This window comes from Aquarana catesbeiana, linkage group LG08 (assembly GCF_042186555.1).
Source record: "Aquarana catesbeiana isolate 2022-GZ linkage group LG08, ASM4218655v1, whole genome shotgun sequence".
NCBI classification, from domain to species: Eukaryota; Metazoa; Chordata; class Amphibia; order Anura; family Ranidae; genus Aquarana; species Aquarana catesbeiana.
Window position 1 is genome coordinate 270,824,042 of NC_133331.1, and position 17,367 is coordinate 270,841,408.

General features: G+C 50.8%; 1 long non-coding RNA gene across 1 annotated transcript; it reads right to left on the reverse strand.

Moving 5' to 3' along the window:
• Positions 1-849: 849 nt before the first annotated feature.
• On the reverse strand, positions 850-14,727 carry LOC141106445 (uncharacterized). Its single transcript, XR_012235717.1, has 3 exons — positions 14,025-14,727; positions 5,522-5,606; positions 850-2,675 (listed from the first exon to the last, which is right to left on the reverse strand). It is a non-coding gene; the product is annotated as an uncharacterized lncRNA (long non-coding RNA).
• Positions 14,728-17,367: the final 2,640 nt, after the last annotated feature.

Sequence of the window (17,367 nt, forward strand, 5' to 3'; positions counted from 1 at the left end):
TGTACGTTTCGTCTTAACAGACTTCTTCCAAAAGGCAGTCTAGTGTGAGACCACCCTTTTCCTCATTCACAACTCCCCTGAGCTGGGTATAAATAACCACGCAGATACGGATTGTTGATTTTACACTCTCTTTATTGCATTTGTCATCTCTTCAATGGTACTTTGACATAGGTGTACATATTGTTATTATTTTCATACACGGCTGAACTATAATTATTCAAAAGATAATTAAATTACATCATGCCCAGGTACTGTTTTACAATATTGTCATACGACAAATGTTACATACTACTTACCTTATAGTAATGTCTTGGCCTTGATCTGTCTATTTGTGCTGTAGCCAATATATAACAGTTATATACTACACAGGTGTCCATTTATGAAACTGATCAGTGGTGATTCCAAGGATCACCGCTGATCACAGTCCATTAACGGTTTATGAAACAGAGATGGTCGGGGGAGACACGTTCTCCCCCGATCATCTCCGCACACAGAGAAGCTGTGATAGACTGACAGAAACGGCCAGTTTATGAAGCTGTGATCTCAGCACTTCACTGGCGACCTGTGTCAGAATTCACCCTCCCAGATTCAGAGGTGGAGAATTGGGGAGTGAAGAGAGAATCTCGGTGAAAGGAGAAAGATTTTTGACTCCCTCCTTCCTCGTTCAGAACCCCCAAGCCACTACCATGTCCATGTGTATATACAGTATCTCACAAAAGTGAGTACACCCCTCACATTTTTAATAATATTTTATTCTATCTTTTCATGTGACATCACTGAAGAAATGACACTTTGCTATAATGTAAAGTGGTGAGTGTACAGCTTGTATAACATTGTAAATTTTCTGTCCTCTCAAAATAACGCAAAACACACTGCCATTAATGTCTAAACTGCTGGCAACAAAAGTGAGTCCAACCCTAAGTGAAAATGTCCAAATCGGGCCCAATTAACCATTTTCCCCTCCCCGGTGTCATGTGACTCATTAGTGTTACAAGGTCTCAGGTGTGAATGGGCAGCAGGTGTGTTAAATTTGGTGTTATCACTCTCACTCTCTCATACTGGTCACTGGAAGTTCAACATGGCACCTCATGGCAAAAAACGCTGAGGATCTGAAAAAAAAGAATGGTTGCTCTACATAAAGATGGCCTAGGCTACAAGAAGATTGCCAAGACCCTGAAACTGAGCTGCAGCACGGTGACCAAGACCATACATCAGTTTAACAGGACAGGTTCCACTCAGAACAGGCCTCACCATGGTCGACCAAAGAAGTTGAGCGCACGTGCTCAGCGTCATATCCAGAAGGTTGTCTTTGGGAAATAGACATATGAGTGCTGCCAGCATTGCTGCAGAGATTGAATGGGTGGGAGGTCAGCCTGTCAGTGCTCAGACCATATGCCGCACACTGCATTAAATTGGTCTACATGGCTGTTGTCCCAGATGGAAGCCTCTTCTAAAGAAGATGCACAAGAAAGCCCGCAAACAGTTTGCTGAAGACAAGCAGACTAAGGGTAAATGTATTTGGTTCAGATGGGTTCAATGGTTCAGATTTGGTTCAGATGGGGTCAAGTGTGTGTGGTGGCAACCAGGTGAGGAGTACAAAGACAAGTGTGTCTTGCTATAGCATGGTGGTGGGAGTGTCATGGTCTGGGGCTACAGAAGTGCGGCCAGCACTGTGGAACTATAGTTCATTGAGGGAACCATGAATGCCAACATGTACTGTGACATACTGAAGCAGAGCATGATCCCTCCATTCAGAGACTGGGCCGCAGGGCAGTATTCCAACATGATAACGACCCCCAACACACCTCCAAGAAGACCACTGCCTTGCTAAAGAAGCTGAGGGTAAAGGTGATGGACTGGTCAAGCATGTCTCCAGACCTAAACCCTATTGAACATCTGTGGGGCATCCTCAAACGGAAGGTGGAGGAGCGCAAGGTCTCTAACATCCACCAGCTCTGTGATGTCCTCATGGAGAAGTGGAAGAGGACTCCAGTGGCAACCTGTGAAGCTCTGGTGAACTCCATGCCCAAGAGGGTTAAGGCATTGCTGGAAAATAATGGTGGCCACACAAAATATTGACACTTTGGGTGCAATTTGGACATTTTCACTTAGGGGTGTACTCACTTTTGTTGCCAGCGGTTTAGACATTAATGGCTGTGTGTTGAGTTATTTTGAGGGGACAACAAATTTACACTGTTATACAAGCTGTACACTCACTACTTTACATTGTAGCAAAGTGTCATTTCTTCAGTGTTGTCACATGAAAAGATAGAATAAAATAGTTACAAACATGTGAGGGGTGTACTCACTTTTGTGAGATACTGTATATAATGCCAAAAGGGGACTGCCAGAGACTGCAGACCTAACAGAGGAAATGGAGGTGGGGAAGATGCTGTAGAAGACAAATTTGAAGCTGGGAACACGTTACATGAGGCTAGTAGAGATCAATATGATTACCCTAATCAATGTTCCCACTATAGACTGCTGAGGGCTGTACGTGGCTGGTTGGGTTGGGATATAGATGAAAAGGTCTTATAAATCAGAAATAAGGGCAGTAGATTTAGGGACACCTATCAGTAAGCAGTGTACATACTCTGGTCCCCCAACCAGTGAAGTAAAGGACCCCAATTTATCAGCCAAAGCCAGCAGCACTTCATCTTCATCATAGATCGTATCTGCAAGACAAAGGAATGTCAGTCAAGGCTCTGTGCTCTGCCTTTCAGGAGCTCACAGAAGTATGGCCAGAAGATCTTTGCCCGTCCCTCTCATTTAAACCCCTCCACAGTTCATCAATATGTTAGTAACAATTTTTATTATATTGGGGTTGATTTACTAAAACTGCAAAATCTGGTGCAGCTGTGCATGGCAGCCAATAAGCTTCTAACTTCAGCTTGTTCAATTAAGTTTAAACAAAAAAACAAACAAAAGGAAGCCGATTGGTTACTATGCAGAGTTGAACCAGGTTTTTGCACTCTCCAACCCCCCATATTTAAAGTAACAGTCTCCAGTGTTACCTGTACCATTTCTGAAGCTAATCTTTTTCCACACTACTACCATATAATGCCTTTTACTGCACTGTATCTTTGTGCCGGGGCAGCCATCATTGTAGAGATTAGGGTTTTGCTCCCATATGTCAGTGTTGCCTCCAATGACTGGTAGGGAATATTCAAAAGGAAGCAGGAAAACGTATATCCACAAAATGAATGAAGCAGGGAGATCCTCACACTGCAGGTTCTCATTTACAGCTTCCTCTCCAGCAAGGAGAACACTCCAAATCTCAACTAACAGGGAATATAAACACCCCAGCACCAATATTACTGCCTTGTCATGTGTAGATTGTCCTTTTTTTGAGGATCCTTATTTCTACAAGTTACCCTTCTCTGACCTTATACCTCTATGCTAACCAGCCTTCTTCTGTAACTTGAAGCCTCCTGGTAACTTAAAAAGGACTAAATTACATCTAGCTTTCCTTTTACAATTACTGAACACTTAAATGCTATATACAGTAACCACTTGCCGACCGCCCTATAGCAGTTTTACTGCAACAGGGTGGCCATGCTACGCAGCATCACCTGTATCTATCTATCTATCTACACATATATACACACACACACGTGATCCTACACTTCTGTATTGGGCACAAATGCCCGCCGCCTGTGGCTTGCTCCCGCTGTGATTCTACACAGCAGGAGCTGATCAGCGGCTCCCATAGACCCGGTTTTCGCTGGCACCCGCTGATCGTTCAGTACACAGGCAGAACGGCGATCTGCCTATGTAAACAAAACGGAATCGCTGTCCTTTCAGTAGGAAAGCATGGATCCGGTATTCCCGCAAAGCAGGAACATGGATCCATGACTTCCCCTAGTAAAAGCACATCCCACACTGTTGGAAAACACAGGCTAGGCACACCGGGTTTTCATCGCCCTCAATGTTTAACCCCTTCCCACCCAGTGTCAGTACAGTGACAGTGCATATTTTTAGCACTGATCACTGTATTAGTGTCACTGGTCCCCAATAAGTGTCAAAAGTGTCAGTTAATGTCCTGACTGTCCACCGCAATATTGCAGTCCTGCAAGTCGCTGATCACCGCCATTACTAGTAAAAAAAAAAAAAATCCCATAGTTTGTAGACGCTAGAACCTTTGCACAAACCAAGCAATATACGCTTATTGGGATTTTTTTTTATTGGCTATGTTTTATAGCAGAAAAAAAAAAAAATTATATATATATATATATATATATATATATATATATATATATATATATATATATATATATATATATAATTTTTTTTTTTAAAATTGTCACTTTTTTTCTGTTTATAGCGCAAAACATTAAAACTGCAGAGGCGATCAAATACCACCAAAAGAAAGCTCTATTTGTGGGAAAAAAAAAGGACATCAATTTTATTTGGGTACAGTGCCGCACGACCGCGCAATTGTCAGTTAAAGTAACGCAGTGCCGTATCGCAATAAATGGCTTGGTCATGAAGGGGGGTAAATCTTCCAGGGGGAAAGTTGTTAAAGAGACTGTCAACTTGACCATGCAGGGAAAAGGGACAACGTTCTGGGAAAGGCCTCCCCTGACCCCCCCCCCCCCCCCCATACTCCCTTTTCCTGCACTCCGCTCCTTTACAGCCTTTCACATTTGTGCAATTTGTCATGCGACTGAGTCGTAGCCAATGTTTTCCAATATTAACGATTCATATATGAGCAACTTAAAAAGAGGAGGTCCAGCCCCCCCCCCACAAAAAAAATTACAGCTGCTGACTTTTAATATATGGACACTTACCTGTCCAGGAAGCCCTCAATGACGGCACCCTGGCCAATCTTCGGATCAGCTGTCGGGTGCAGCTGCCGCCATTCCTGTTAAGGGAACCCAGCAGTGAAGCCTTTTTGGCTTCACAGCCGGTTCCCCACTGTGCAAAGCATGCTGCGCTTTCTAAATGGTCCAGCGGCGCAGGAAGGGGCCGAACTTCCGGGAGATGGGGCCATGGGGGGGGGGGGGGGGACACAGTACCTGTCAAAAAACACGTACCCGTTCCCCCCTCCCCACTGAAAGGTGCCAAATGTGACACTGGGGACGGGACACATAAGCGGAAGTTCCACTTTTGAGTGAAACTCAGCTTTAAAGTCACAGCGACTTCAAAGTAGTTCATCCACTACTTTGGTCCGACTTGCATGCATGAGGGCCATAGACTTCAAGGTTAACCCTTAAAAGTTGCATGAAAGTCGTACCTGAATGTTCTACAAGCAACAATGGTGCAAACGTGGGTCTGCATCTGCAGAGGGACGACAAGTCACATCCAAGTTGCACCCCAAAGTCACGTGACTTTGGAGTTGTACAAGCGTGAACGGAGCCTTAGAGAATAACCGGCACTTTTGGGTATGGAGAATCATATGACCCATTTTCCTGCATGGGCAAGAGACAGCATCTCTTTCAGAATTGGTGTAAACAGTAAATGCCATTTTCCATTATAAGCAAAAGAAAGTCGGTTCTCTTCTCCCATAAGACACACTTACCTGTCAGGAATGGCAGAAGCTCACTGCAGGTCCTTTCTACACACAAAACAATCGTGGAGAACTTCTTAATACTGTTCAGACGGAGCTGCAGACAAATAAGAAATAACGTCAGAACCTCCAATGTGACTGCTGGGGACCAGGGCTGTTTTTCTCAGAGAATAGATGCAGGTACGCCCCTATTTCAAGTCACCACTTGTTTCCATCCCCTACCCACTTCCAAGGACCATTCCGTGGTTCCACCCCCTACCCACCTCCAAGGACCGTTCCTCGGTTCCACCCACTACCCCATTCCAAGGACCGTTCCGTGGTCCCACCTCCAAGGACCGTTCCGTGGTCCCACCCCCTACCCACCTCCAAGGACCGTTCCGTGGTCCCACCCCCTACCCACCTCCAAGGACCGTTCCGTGGTCCCACCCCCTACCCACCTCCAAGGACCGTTCCGTGGTCCCACCTCCAAGGACCGTTCCGTGGTCCCACCCCCTACCCACCTCCAAGGAATGTTCCATGGTCCCACCTCCAAGGACCGTTCCGTGGTCCCACCCCCCTACCCACCTCCAAGGACCGTTCCATCTCGAAGGACCATTCCACCCCCCTACCCACCATTCCATGGTCCCACCTCCAAGGACCGTTCCATAGTTCCACCCCCTACCCACCTCCAAGGACCGTTCCATGGTCCCACCTCCAAAGGACCGTTCCACCCCCTACCCACCTCCAAGGACCATTCCATAGTTCCACCCACTGTTCCATGGTCCCACCTCCAAGGACCGTTCCACCCCCTACCAATCGTTCCATGGTCCCACCTCCAAGAACCGCTCCACCCCCCCCCTACCCACCTCCAAGAACTGTTCCACCCTCTACCCACCTCCAAGAACCGTTCCACCCCCCTACCCACCTCCAAGGACCGTTCCATGGTTCCACCCCCTACCCACCGTTCCATGGTCCCACCTCCAAGGACCGTTCCATGGTTCCACCCCCTACCAATCGTTCCATGGTCCCACCTCCAAGGACCATTCCACCCCCCTACCCACCTTTAAGGAGCGTTCCATGGTTCCACACCCTATCCACCTCCAAGGACCGTTCCATGGTTCCAACCTCCACCCACCTCCAAGGGCCGTTCCATGGTTCCAACCCCCACCCACCTCCAAGGGCCGTTCCATGGTTCCAACCCCCACCCACCTCCAAGGGCCGTTCCATGGTTCCAACCCCCACCCACCTCCAAGGGCCGTTCCATGGTTCCAACCCCCACCCACCTCCAAGGGCCGTTCCATGGTTCCAACCCCCACCCACCTCCAAGGGCCGTTCCATGGTTCCAACCCCCACCCACCTCCAAGGGCCGTTCCATGGTTCCAACCCCCACCCACCTCCAAGGGCCGTTCCATGGTTCCATGGTTCCACCGCCTACCCACCTCCCAGTACCACCCCATTTAAAGAAAACAGAACCATTTATAAATTTTGCTAGGTAGATCGTATGGAATTTTTTAAGGATAACATTAAAAGCAGTAAAATAGATCCCCTACAGCCAGCAACAATAGCCATTAAGCAACAACAGATACCCTGAAACAAAATACACCTTAAAACAACAGACCCCCAGCAGGCAGCATCAATGCACACCCCAACACCCCCTGCTATTAGATGCATTCAGTGTTGGGTGTTCCGGAACTGCATTCTCGCTGAAAAGAAGCCCTGCAAGGAACACTTTGCTTCCTCTAGATCTTTTTGGTGCAGCACCAAAAATGGAGCCAATGGGCAGCATAGTAACTCAAGTCTTGAACCATTGATGTTTGGATCCAGGCCAGGACACCACCTGCATGGGGATCAGCCAGGTATTTTAGGGGATAGAAGGGTCCAATTTACACAGCAAAGCTCTGTGCTGTTATTCATACTTTAAGGGAACAGAATCCTCTTTTTTTTGGGTTACAAACAATGTAAATCTCATAGAGGTAGAAGACACCTCTGTGTCATACATTGGAAGTTGCTCCCAGACTGGATCTACAGGGCTGAATGAAAATAAAAAGTCCAGGAACACAACTCTAAGGAAAAACCTTTTAGTTTTGTATAGACTGGGGGAGGATTAGACCCTCTGTCAGGCTTTTATTGCTGTAGGAATTCATTGGGGAAACTCCCCCCTTTATTAGTCCCGGTGATCACTGAAAGACAACGAGGGGAGAAATCCAAAATGGTAGCGTTGTCACCACAGCAGGAAGCGAAGGGAAATCTTTTAATGGGGGACACCCGTTCTGGTGACAATTAATGGGAGGAGAGATTCCTCTCACTTCCTGTTGTGTCTCTGGGACAGGAAGTGACATTTTTAAAACATTACCCAAATCTTAAAAAGAAAAAAATGGCCCCGACCCTGCTTACTATCAGGGGCCCCTCGTTCTCAGGCTTAAAGGGTAACGTCCTCCCAGATAGCATGGGGGCCGTACACTTCAAGCCTGATACAAAGGGGCCCCTGATAGTATTCATCATTGGGGGGGGTGCTCAGAGCATGCTTTCAGGGGCCCCTCCTCAGGCATACATGGTAAAGGCTCCCCTTACTGTGCACTATCAGGGGCCCTTACTGCTTAAACCTCCAGAACAGGGCCTAAGAACTGTGAGGGGCCCCTCCACCCCCTCCTCTTTTGTCCTACAGACCCCCTCAAAATAACCACTGTGAGGGGCCCCTCCACCTCCTCTGTCCTACAGCCCCCCTCAAAATAACCACTGTGAGGGGCCCCTCCACCCTCATACTGACACTGCCAGGGACCCCCTGACTTTTTAATCCTACAAGGTAAGGGCCCCCCATACCAACACTGTGAGGGACCCCCCAACTCAGAACCCCTTTTATTGCCAAAGTCCCCTTCTTTTGTCTGACAGGGTAAGAGCCCCTCAAATTAACTTCTGTAGGGCCCCTCCACTTCATGTCTGCGGAGTGAGGGCCCCATTGATGGTCAGGGGCCAATACACTGTCATCATACAAGGTAAGGGCCCCTCCTCCTCCATACTGACACTATGAGGGGCCCCTCCACCTCAGGCCTGCATAGTAAGGGCCCCCCACCAATGTTACACTATGAGGGCCCCCCCTCTTTAGGAATAGAAGGTGAAGGACTCCCCCTCAGGGTAAGGGCCCCTATACAGACACTAAGGGGCCCCTCCACCTCAGGCCTGCATAGTAAGGGCCCCCCACCAATGTTACACTATGAGGGGCCCCTCCTCTTCAGGAATAGAAGGTGAAGGTCTCCCCCTCAGGGTAAGGCTCCCTATACAGACACTGAGGGGCCCCTCCTGAGGCCTGCACTGCCCCCAGCCGGCGGTGGTAATAGTATCATGGCTCCTCATTCCGCAGCTCATCATTGAGGACGGCGATGGGATACAGAGAATCGTCCCGTCAGCCGCAGCCATGATCACTTCTTCCTACCAGGAGGAGAGGGTGGGGGGAGGAGCCTGGGAAACAAAACACGCCCACCAATCTAATGTTTATAGAGCCACGTGCCCTGTAACCGCCAGGAGGGAGGAGACAAGGGAGGAGACGGGCTACTAGAGGATTCCCAGAGAAAAGGTGGACACTTCTGAAGCCATTTATTATAAGAGATGAAGGGAAACCAAAGCGGGTGGCAAATAAATATCACACCCAGATCATTGTATTATATTATACCAGGCGGTGATTATATTATACATTATGTTTAAATTTCCCACACACACAGATGATAGGATTGAGGGCGGAGCCAACTCCGGCGAGGGGCGGGGCCTTTAGATGGAATGTGGTAAAAGAGCGACGTCACAGAGGGGCGGAGCCTCTAGCTGGAATGTGGTAAACAAGTGACGTCACAGAGTTGCAGAGCCGTTATAAGCGCGCTGAGCTCAGAGAGCGATCAGTATACAGAGAGCCGCCCACAGGAGCGGTTCAGTGTGTCTGCGCTCCGTGTTATATAAAACAGTGTGAGCCCAGATAAATGTAACCACTGGGAGGGAGGAGACGGAGGAGGAGCTGTGGAAGCAAAGCACGCCCACCCAATCTAATGTTTATAGAGCCACGTGCCCTGTAACCGCTAGGAGGGAGGAGGACGAGGGCGGAGATGGGGGAGGAGACAAGGGAGGAGACGGGCTACCAGAGGAAAGGCGGACACTTCTGAAGCTATGTCGGCCATTTATTATAAGGGTTGAAGGGAAACCAAAGCGCGGGACAAATTAATATCACACCCAGATCATTGTGTTATACTATAAAGGGCGGTGATTATATTATACATACGGCGAGGGGCGGAGCCTCCAGGGGAGGGCTGACAGCCTTAGGCCTGGGTGGGCAGGTCCTGTCAAGTGGCCCATTAAACCACCGAATCAGCTCACCATCGCCAGTGCCCATCAATGCAGCCTCGCCAGTGCCCATCAATGCAGTCTGTTCAGTGCATGGGGATTAGAGAGAAGAGTCAACGGGATTACACACAGCGGAGATCTCCCGCTTACCCGGCACAGCCACTGCCATATGAAGTCCTGCCTCCTGGACCGGCTCCTATGATAGACGTCACCAGTGTGCTGTCTATCATAGGAGCCAGCCAGGAGGAGGGACTTTGTATGACAGCGGCCGCCAGGTAAGTGAGAGATCCTCGCTGTGTGATCTGGTGGTGCTGGGCCCAGCAGGACCCTTGGAAGGGTGGGCCCTGGGCACCCTCCCCACTGTCCCAGCTTGCAGTGCACCCATCCCGGATTGGTCTTGCAAATTGGGGGACAAAACCGGGGGCAGACTTGGTCCAGGCACAGTGTCCTCAGTCCGGGAACTTTCCCAAGACCAGAGACGTCTGTTCACCCTAGGCTAGTGACCAGCAGGCCCAACAGGCCATGGTCAGCAGGACCCACAAGCCAGCGGCCAGCAGGACCCACAAGCCAGCGGCCAGCAGGACCCACAAGCCAGCGGCCAGCAGGACCCACAAGCCAGCGGCCAGCAGGACCCAAAGGTCAGTGGCCAGCAGGACCCAAAGGTCAGCAGCCAGCAGGCGCTGTGTGTCATGCTGGGAGCTGCCCACGGACCTGTGGGTCCTGCTGGCTGCTGGTCTGTGGATCCTGCTGAAAGCTACCATGGCCTGTTGATCCTGCTGGCCATGCCAGCACCCAGGCAGGATCACAGCTCCCAGCAGGACCCACAGTGTTAATGGCTATTTTGAGGTTACTGGGTGGGCACTGGCCTGGGGCAGGGTAAATGGGGTGTATGAGGGGGGGATGGGATGTGGGGTTCAGCTGCGGGTGTCAGGGTCTCTCACCACAGTGATGGCAGCTGCCCGCGCTAGTTCAGCAGGTCCTTGCATGGCCTTTTCCAGTCCTGGGGATGTGATGCTCCTGTACTGGGGGTCAACTAAACATGCAGGCCCGAGCCAGTCATGTGGGTGCTGCCTCCCTGGCGTGCCCTGCTGCCTCCCTCCAAGATCTGGGAGTTGTAGTTTCCTGGCTGCGTTTCCCTGCTCTCAGTTTTCCACCAACGAGAGCGTGCGTGGACTACAACTCCCAAAATCAGGGCTGGTGTAAGGATTTTTGACACCCTAGGCCAGGGATCTCCAAACTACAGTAAAATTTAAAAATTCAGCGCTAGAACAGTAGCATAAAATAAAAGAATATCAAGCAATGATAGAACTAATAAAAGTCCAATATCTCAAGTCCATATATTGAAGAATGGGTATAGTAGCCAACATCCGTGCTCCGCGCAGATAAAAGGGCTATAGGTGAAGATAGGGTAATATTCCTCCTCTGGCAGCAGAGGAGTATCGAGTGATTGGTGAGAATTGAAGAGAGCCTATGAGGTTTCTGGGGAGAACCATTTCCCTACGCTTGGTGAGACCACTTTTATCTGTGGTCACGGATAACTGGTAAGCAGGATTACTTACTCTCACTGTTTGTGGAACGAGATTCTCTCTGGTGTGGAGGAATATCACCCCATCTTCACTTATAGCCCTTTTATCTGCACAGATGTTGGCTACTACAGTATATCCATTCTTCAATATATGGACTTGTGATATTGGACGTTTATTAGTTCTATCACTGCTTGATTTTCTGTTATTATTTTATGCTACTCTTCTAGCGCTGCATTTTTTATTTTAATTATCTGTGGAGTCTGTATTGTGACTTTAGATGCTGGCAGCTGAACCTCCATACCTCTTTGTTTTAGCGTACTGCGCAGCGTTAGCCTTGGCTTGTCTCCAAACTGCAGCCCGAGGGCCAGATGTGGCCCTTTGCTAGCCTTTATGTGGCCCTTGGGGCACAATTCCTTCCACTGACACCAACCATTGGGGCACTATATCCTCCACCGATACCAATGATGGAATACTATTCCTTCTACTAATAGGGGGGGAATACTCCTCCTATGGTCCACCAACCCTGAGGCCATATTTATTCTCACTGATGCTGGGCCCATGACATTTTCTGCCCTGCTGGCCACAATCCGGCCCTCCTAAAGTCTAAAGGACAATAAAGTGTTCCTTTGAAAAGTTTGGAGATCTCTGCCCTAGGCGAAACCTCATGTTGCTGCCCCTGACTCCACCCCCTTTGCCTCGCCCATGTATTCGGTGGAGGTGGCAGGGGAGGAGTTTTTTTGCGGCAACCTTTCCACCTATTTCTTCAGCCGTGGTCTCCACCTGTGTCTCTGGACCCGTCCTGAAGAAAAATAGTGGCAATACAGCACCCCTTTACAATACAGTGCCATCTTTACATCACATACCTCTATCCATTCAAGTCCCCCAATTTACATCACAGACCTTCCCCCTTTACATCAGTGTCCTCAGCCCCCCTTCCTTGCATCCCCCTTTCTTTGCACCTCAGTCCCCCTGCACAGCCCCCCCTCCTTGTATACCAGTCTCCTCCACACAGCCCCCCTCCATGTATACCAATCTCCTCCGCACAGCCCCCCCTCCATGTATACCAATCTCCTCCGCACAGCCCCCCCCTCCATGTATACCAATCTCCTCCGCACAGCTCCCCCTCTCCTGTATACCAGTCTCCTCCGCACAGCCCCCCTCCTTGTATACCAATCTCCTCCGCACAGCCCCCCCCCTCCTTGTATACCAATCTCCTCCGCACAGCCCCCCCCTCCTTGTATACCAATCTCCTCCGCACAGCCCCCCCCTCCTTGTATACCAATCTCCTCCGCACAGCCCCCCCCTCCTTGTATACCAATCTCCTCCGCACAGCCCCCCCCCTCCTTGTATACCAATCTCCTCCACACAGCCCCCCCTCCTTGTATACCAATCTCCTCCGCACAGCCCCCCCCTCCTTGTATACCAATCTCCTCCGCACAGCCCCCCCCTCCTGTATACCAATCTCCTCCACACAGCCCCCCCTCCTTGTATACCAATCTCCTCCACACAGCCCCCCCCTCCTTGTATACCAATCTCCTCCACACAGCCCCCCCCTCCTCTGTATACCAATCTCCTCCACACAGCCCCCCTCTGTATACAATCTCCTCCGCACAGCCCCCCCTCCTTGTATACCAATCTCCTCCGCACAGCCCCCCCCTCCTTGTATACCAATCTCCTCCACACAGCCCCCCCCTCCTTGTATACCAATCTCCTCCACACAGCCCCCCCCTCCACTTGTATACCAATCTCTCCACACAGCCCCCCCCCTCCTTGTATACCAATCTCCTCCACACAGCCCCCCCCTCCTTGTATACCAATCTCCTCCTCACAGCCCCCCCCCCTTGTATACCAATCTCCTCCACACAGCCCCCCCCTCCTTGTATACCAATCTCCTCCGCACAGCCCCCCCCCCCCTCCATGTATACCAATCTCCTCCACACAGCCCCCCCCCTCCTTGTATACCAATCTCCTCCGCACAGCCCCCCCTCCTTGTATACCAATCTCCTCCACACAGCCCCCCCCTCCTTGTATACCAATCTCCTCCGCACAGCCCCCCCCCTCCTTGTATACCAATCTCCTCCACACAGCCCCCCCTCCTTGTATACCAATCTCCTCCACACAGCCCCCCCCCCCCTCCTTGTATACCAATCTCCTCCGCACAGCCCCCCCCCCCCCTCCTTGTATACCAATCTCCTCCACACAGCCCCCCCCTCCTTGTATACCAATCTCCTCCGCACAGCCCCCCCCTCCTTGTATACCAATCTCCTCCACACAGCCCCCCCCCCTCCATGTATACCAATCTCCTCCGCACAGCCCCCCCCCTCCTTGTATACCAATCTCCTCCGCACAGCCCCCCCCCTCCTTGTATACCAATCTCCTCCACACAGCCCCCCCCTCCTTGTATACCAATCTCCTCCACACAGCCCCCCCTCCATGTATACCAATCTCCTCCACACAGCCCCCCTCCTCCTTGTATACCAATCTCCTCCGCACAGCCCCCCCGCCTCCTTGTATACCAATCTCCTCCGCACAGCCCCCCCTCCTTGTATACCAATCTCCTCCGCACAGCCCCCCCCCTCCTTGTATACCAATCTCCTCCGCACAGCCCCCCCCTCCTTGTATACCAATCTCCTCCACAGCCACCTTCTTTCCTTGCAACACAGAACATGTCACTGCCCCTCTCTTACCTGCAGGTAGAAGACAGAGGATGCGGCATGCTGGATCAGAGGACAGGAGTTTTCCAACTTTCAATTCAACAGACAGATAATTGGTTGCTAGGACCGCCCCTAGCAACCAATCACAGGCGATTTAACTTGAAAAGTTGGACAAACTCTCTGCTTGGATGTTTTGTCTTCTACCTTCTGGATAAAAGCAGCGGCGGGGGGCGGGGGGAAGGAGGAGTCACACGGGAGATGAGAAGACAACTAGGCGGGCTGTTTTCACCTGCACTCCCCCCGCCCACTCCCTCCCTCCCCCCAGCAGCGGTACTCTGTAGTGCAGGGAGTTCAGTCCGCACTCAATGCCACAGCGTGCGGCCGTGCCCCTGGCCCAACTTCCTCATAGAAGAAAAAATTAGCTGGCGGCCTCCGGCCGTTTTGCATGTAAATTGTGGCAGCCTGGGGGGAAATTTCCACCCCGCCCCGCCCCTGGGAACCTCTAACTGGAATGTGGTAAAAGATCGACGTCACAGAGGGGCGGAGCCTCTAGATGGAATGTGGTAAAAGATCGACGTCACGGAGGGGCGGAGCCTGTAGATGGAATGCGGTAAACAAGTGACGTCACAGAGGTGCAGAGCCGTTATAAGAGCGCTGAGCTCAGAGAGCGATCAGTATACAGAGAGCCGCCCACAGGAGCGGTTCAGTGTGTCTGCGCTCCGTGTAATATAACAGTGTGAGCCCAGATTAATTGTACAACTACACGATAGGTGGCTGGAGGGATTAGGAAGAGGGAGCGGCCATCTTTAATAAGGGATAGAAGGACACCCGCATATCATCCTATTATCAGTACATCAGGTGATAATTACAATATATTTGAATACAACAAAAGGTAGGAGATAGGACTACAGGGGCGGGGCCGGCTTCAGCTAGAGGCGTGCCTGCTCCGCCTACCCGATATATATTAAAACAAGATTGGTGTGTTTAGGAGAATGGGCGGGTCTGAGCGATCGCACCCTGCTAAACTAACAAACACATGGCAGTGAAGGGGTGGGGCTTCAGATGAACAGCGGTGAGCAACGCACATACAATTAAGCCTTCATTTGTTCTGCGGTCAGCCAATCAGGTGCGAGCCCAGCGGTCGCCGGTTGGCTGACCGCAGAACGAATGAAAAGAGTGTTGTGCTGAGGAGACGTCAGTCTGCAGATGGGCAGTGGGAGGAGCGCCACGGAGGATTGCAGTGCCCCTAGTGGAGAGAAACCATAGCACACTGAAGGGGATCGGCAGAGTGCTCGTCCTCCTCCCAGCCAGTCCTTATTTTCCACTCGCAAATATGTAAGTGGAATATTCTGAGGGCTGACTTAGAGGATTATTGTATGTAGATGTATATTCATTACTGGAAGAATTGGGCTTCTTCTAATTGACATATATTTGTAAATGATCAGTGAATTGAATTCTGCTTTTATCTGTATATATATATAAACCTCACTATCTGTATATAAATATATATAAAGCTTCTCTTTCTATCAGACCCTCATATATCCAGATACAACCTGATTCAGGACCAGAGCAATGACCCTGCATCGGCACTGTGTCATTGGATGGAGACATGGACCCTGCATCGGCAGTGTGTCATTGGATGGAGACATGGACCCTGCATCGGCAGTGTGTCATTGGATGGGGAAAATGACCCTGCATCGGCAGTGTGTCATTGGATGGAGACATGGACCCTGCATCGGCAGTGTGTCATTGGATGGGGAAAATGACCCTGCATCGGCAGTGTGTCATTGGATGGAGACATGGACCCTGCATCGGCAGTGTGTCATTGGATGGGGAAAATGACCCTGCATCGGCAGTGTGTCATTGGATGGAGAAAATGACCCTGCATCGGCAGTGTGTCATTGGATGGAGACATGGACCCTGCATCGGCAGTGTGTCATTGGATGGAGACATGGACCCTGCATCGGCAGTGTGTCATTGGATGGGGAAAATGACCCTGCATCGGCAGTGTGTCATTGGATGGAGACATGGACCCTGCATCGGCAGTGTGTCATTGGATGGAGAAAATGACCCTGCATCGGCAGTGTGTCATTGGATGGAGACATGGACCCTGCATCGGCAGTGTGTCATTGGATGGAGACATGGACCCTGCATCGGCAGTGTGTCATTGGATGGAGACATGGACCCTGCATCGGCAGTGTGTCATTGGATGGGGAAAATGACCCTGCATCGGCAGTGTGTCATTGGATGGAGACATGGACCCTGCATCGGCAGTGTGTCATTGGATGGAGAAAATGACCCTGCATCGGCAGTGTGTCATTGGATGGAGACATGGACCCTGCATCGGCAGTGTGTCATTGGATGGAGACATGGACCCTGCATCGGCAGTGTGTCATTGGATGGAGACATGGACCCTGCATCGGCAGTGTGTCATTGGATGGGGAAAATGACCCTGCATCGGCAGTGTGTCATTGGATGGAGACATGGACCCTGCATCGGCAGTGTGTCATTGGATGGGGAAAATGACCCTGCATCGGCAGTGTGTCATTGGATGGAGACATGGACCCTGCATCGGCAGTGTGTCATTGGATGGAGAAAATGACCCTGCATCGGCAGTGTGTCATTGGATGGAGACATGGACCCTGCATCGGCAGTGTGTCATTGGATGGAGACATGGACCCTGCATCGGCAGTGTGTCATTGGATGGAGACATGGACCCTGCATCGGCAGTGTGTCATTGGATGGGGAAAATGACCCTGCATCGGCAGTGTGTCATTGGATGGAGACATGGACCCTGCATCGGCAGTGTGTCATTGGATGGAGAAAATGACCCTGCATCGGCAGTGTGTCATTGGATGGAGACATGGACCCTGCATCGGCAGTGTGTCATTGGATGGAGACATGGACCCTGCATCGGCAGTGTGTCATTGGATGGAGACATGGACCCTGCATCGGCAGTGTGTCATTGGATGGGGAAAATGACCCTGCATCGGCAGTGTGTCATTGGATGGAGACATGGACCCTGCATCGGCAGTGTGTCATTGGATGGGGAAAATGACCCTGCATCGGCAGTGTGTCATTGGATGGAGACATGGACCCTGCATCGGCAGTGTGTCATTGGATGGAGAAAATGACCCTGCATCGGCAGTGTGTCATTGGATGGAGACATGGACCCTGCATCGGCAGTGTGTCATTGGATGGAGACATGGACCCTGCATCGGCAGTGTGTCATTGGATGGAGACATGGACCCTGCATCGGCAGTGTGTCATTGGATGGGGAAAATGACCCTGCATCGGCAGTGTGTCATTGGATGGAGACATGGACCCTGCATCGGCAGTGTGTCATTGGATGGAGAAAATGACCCTGCATCGGCAG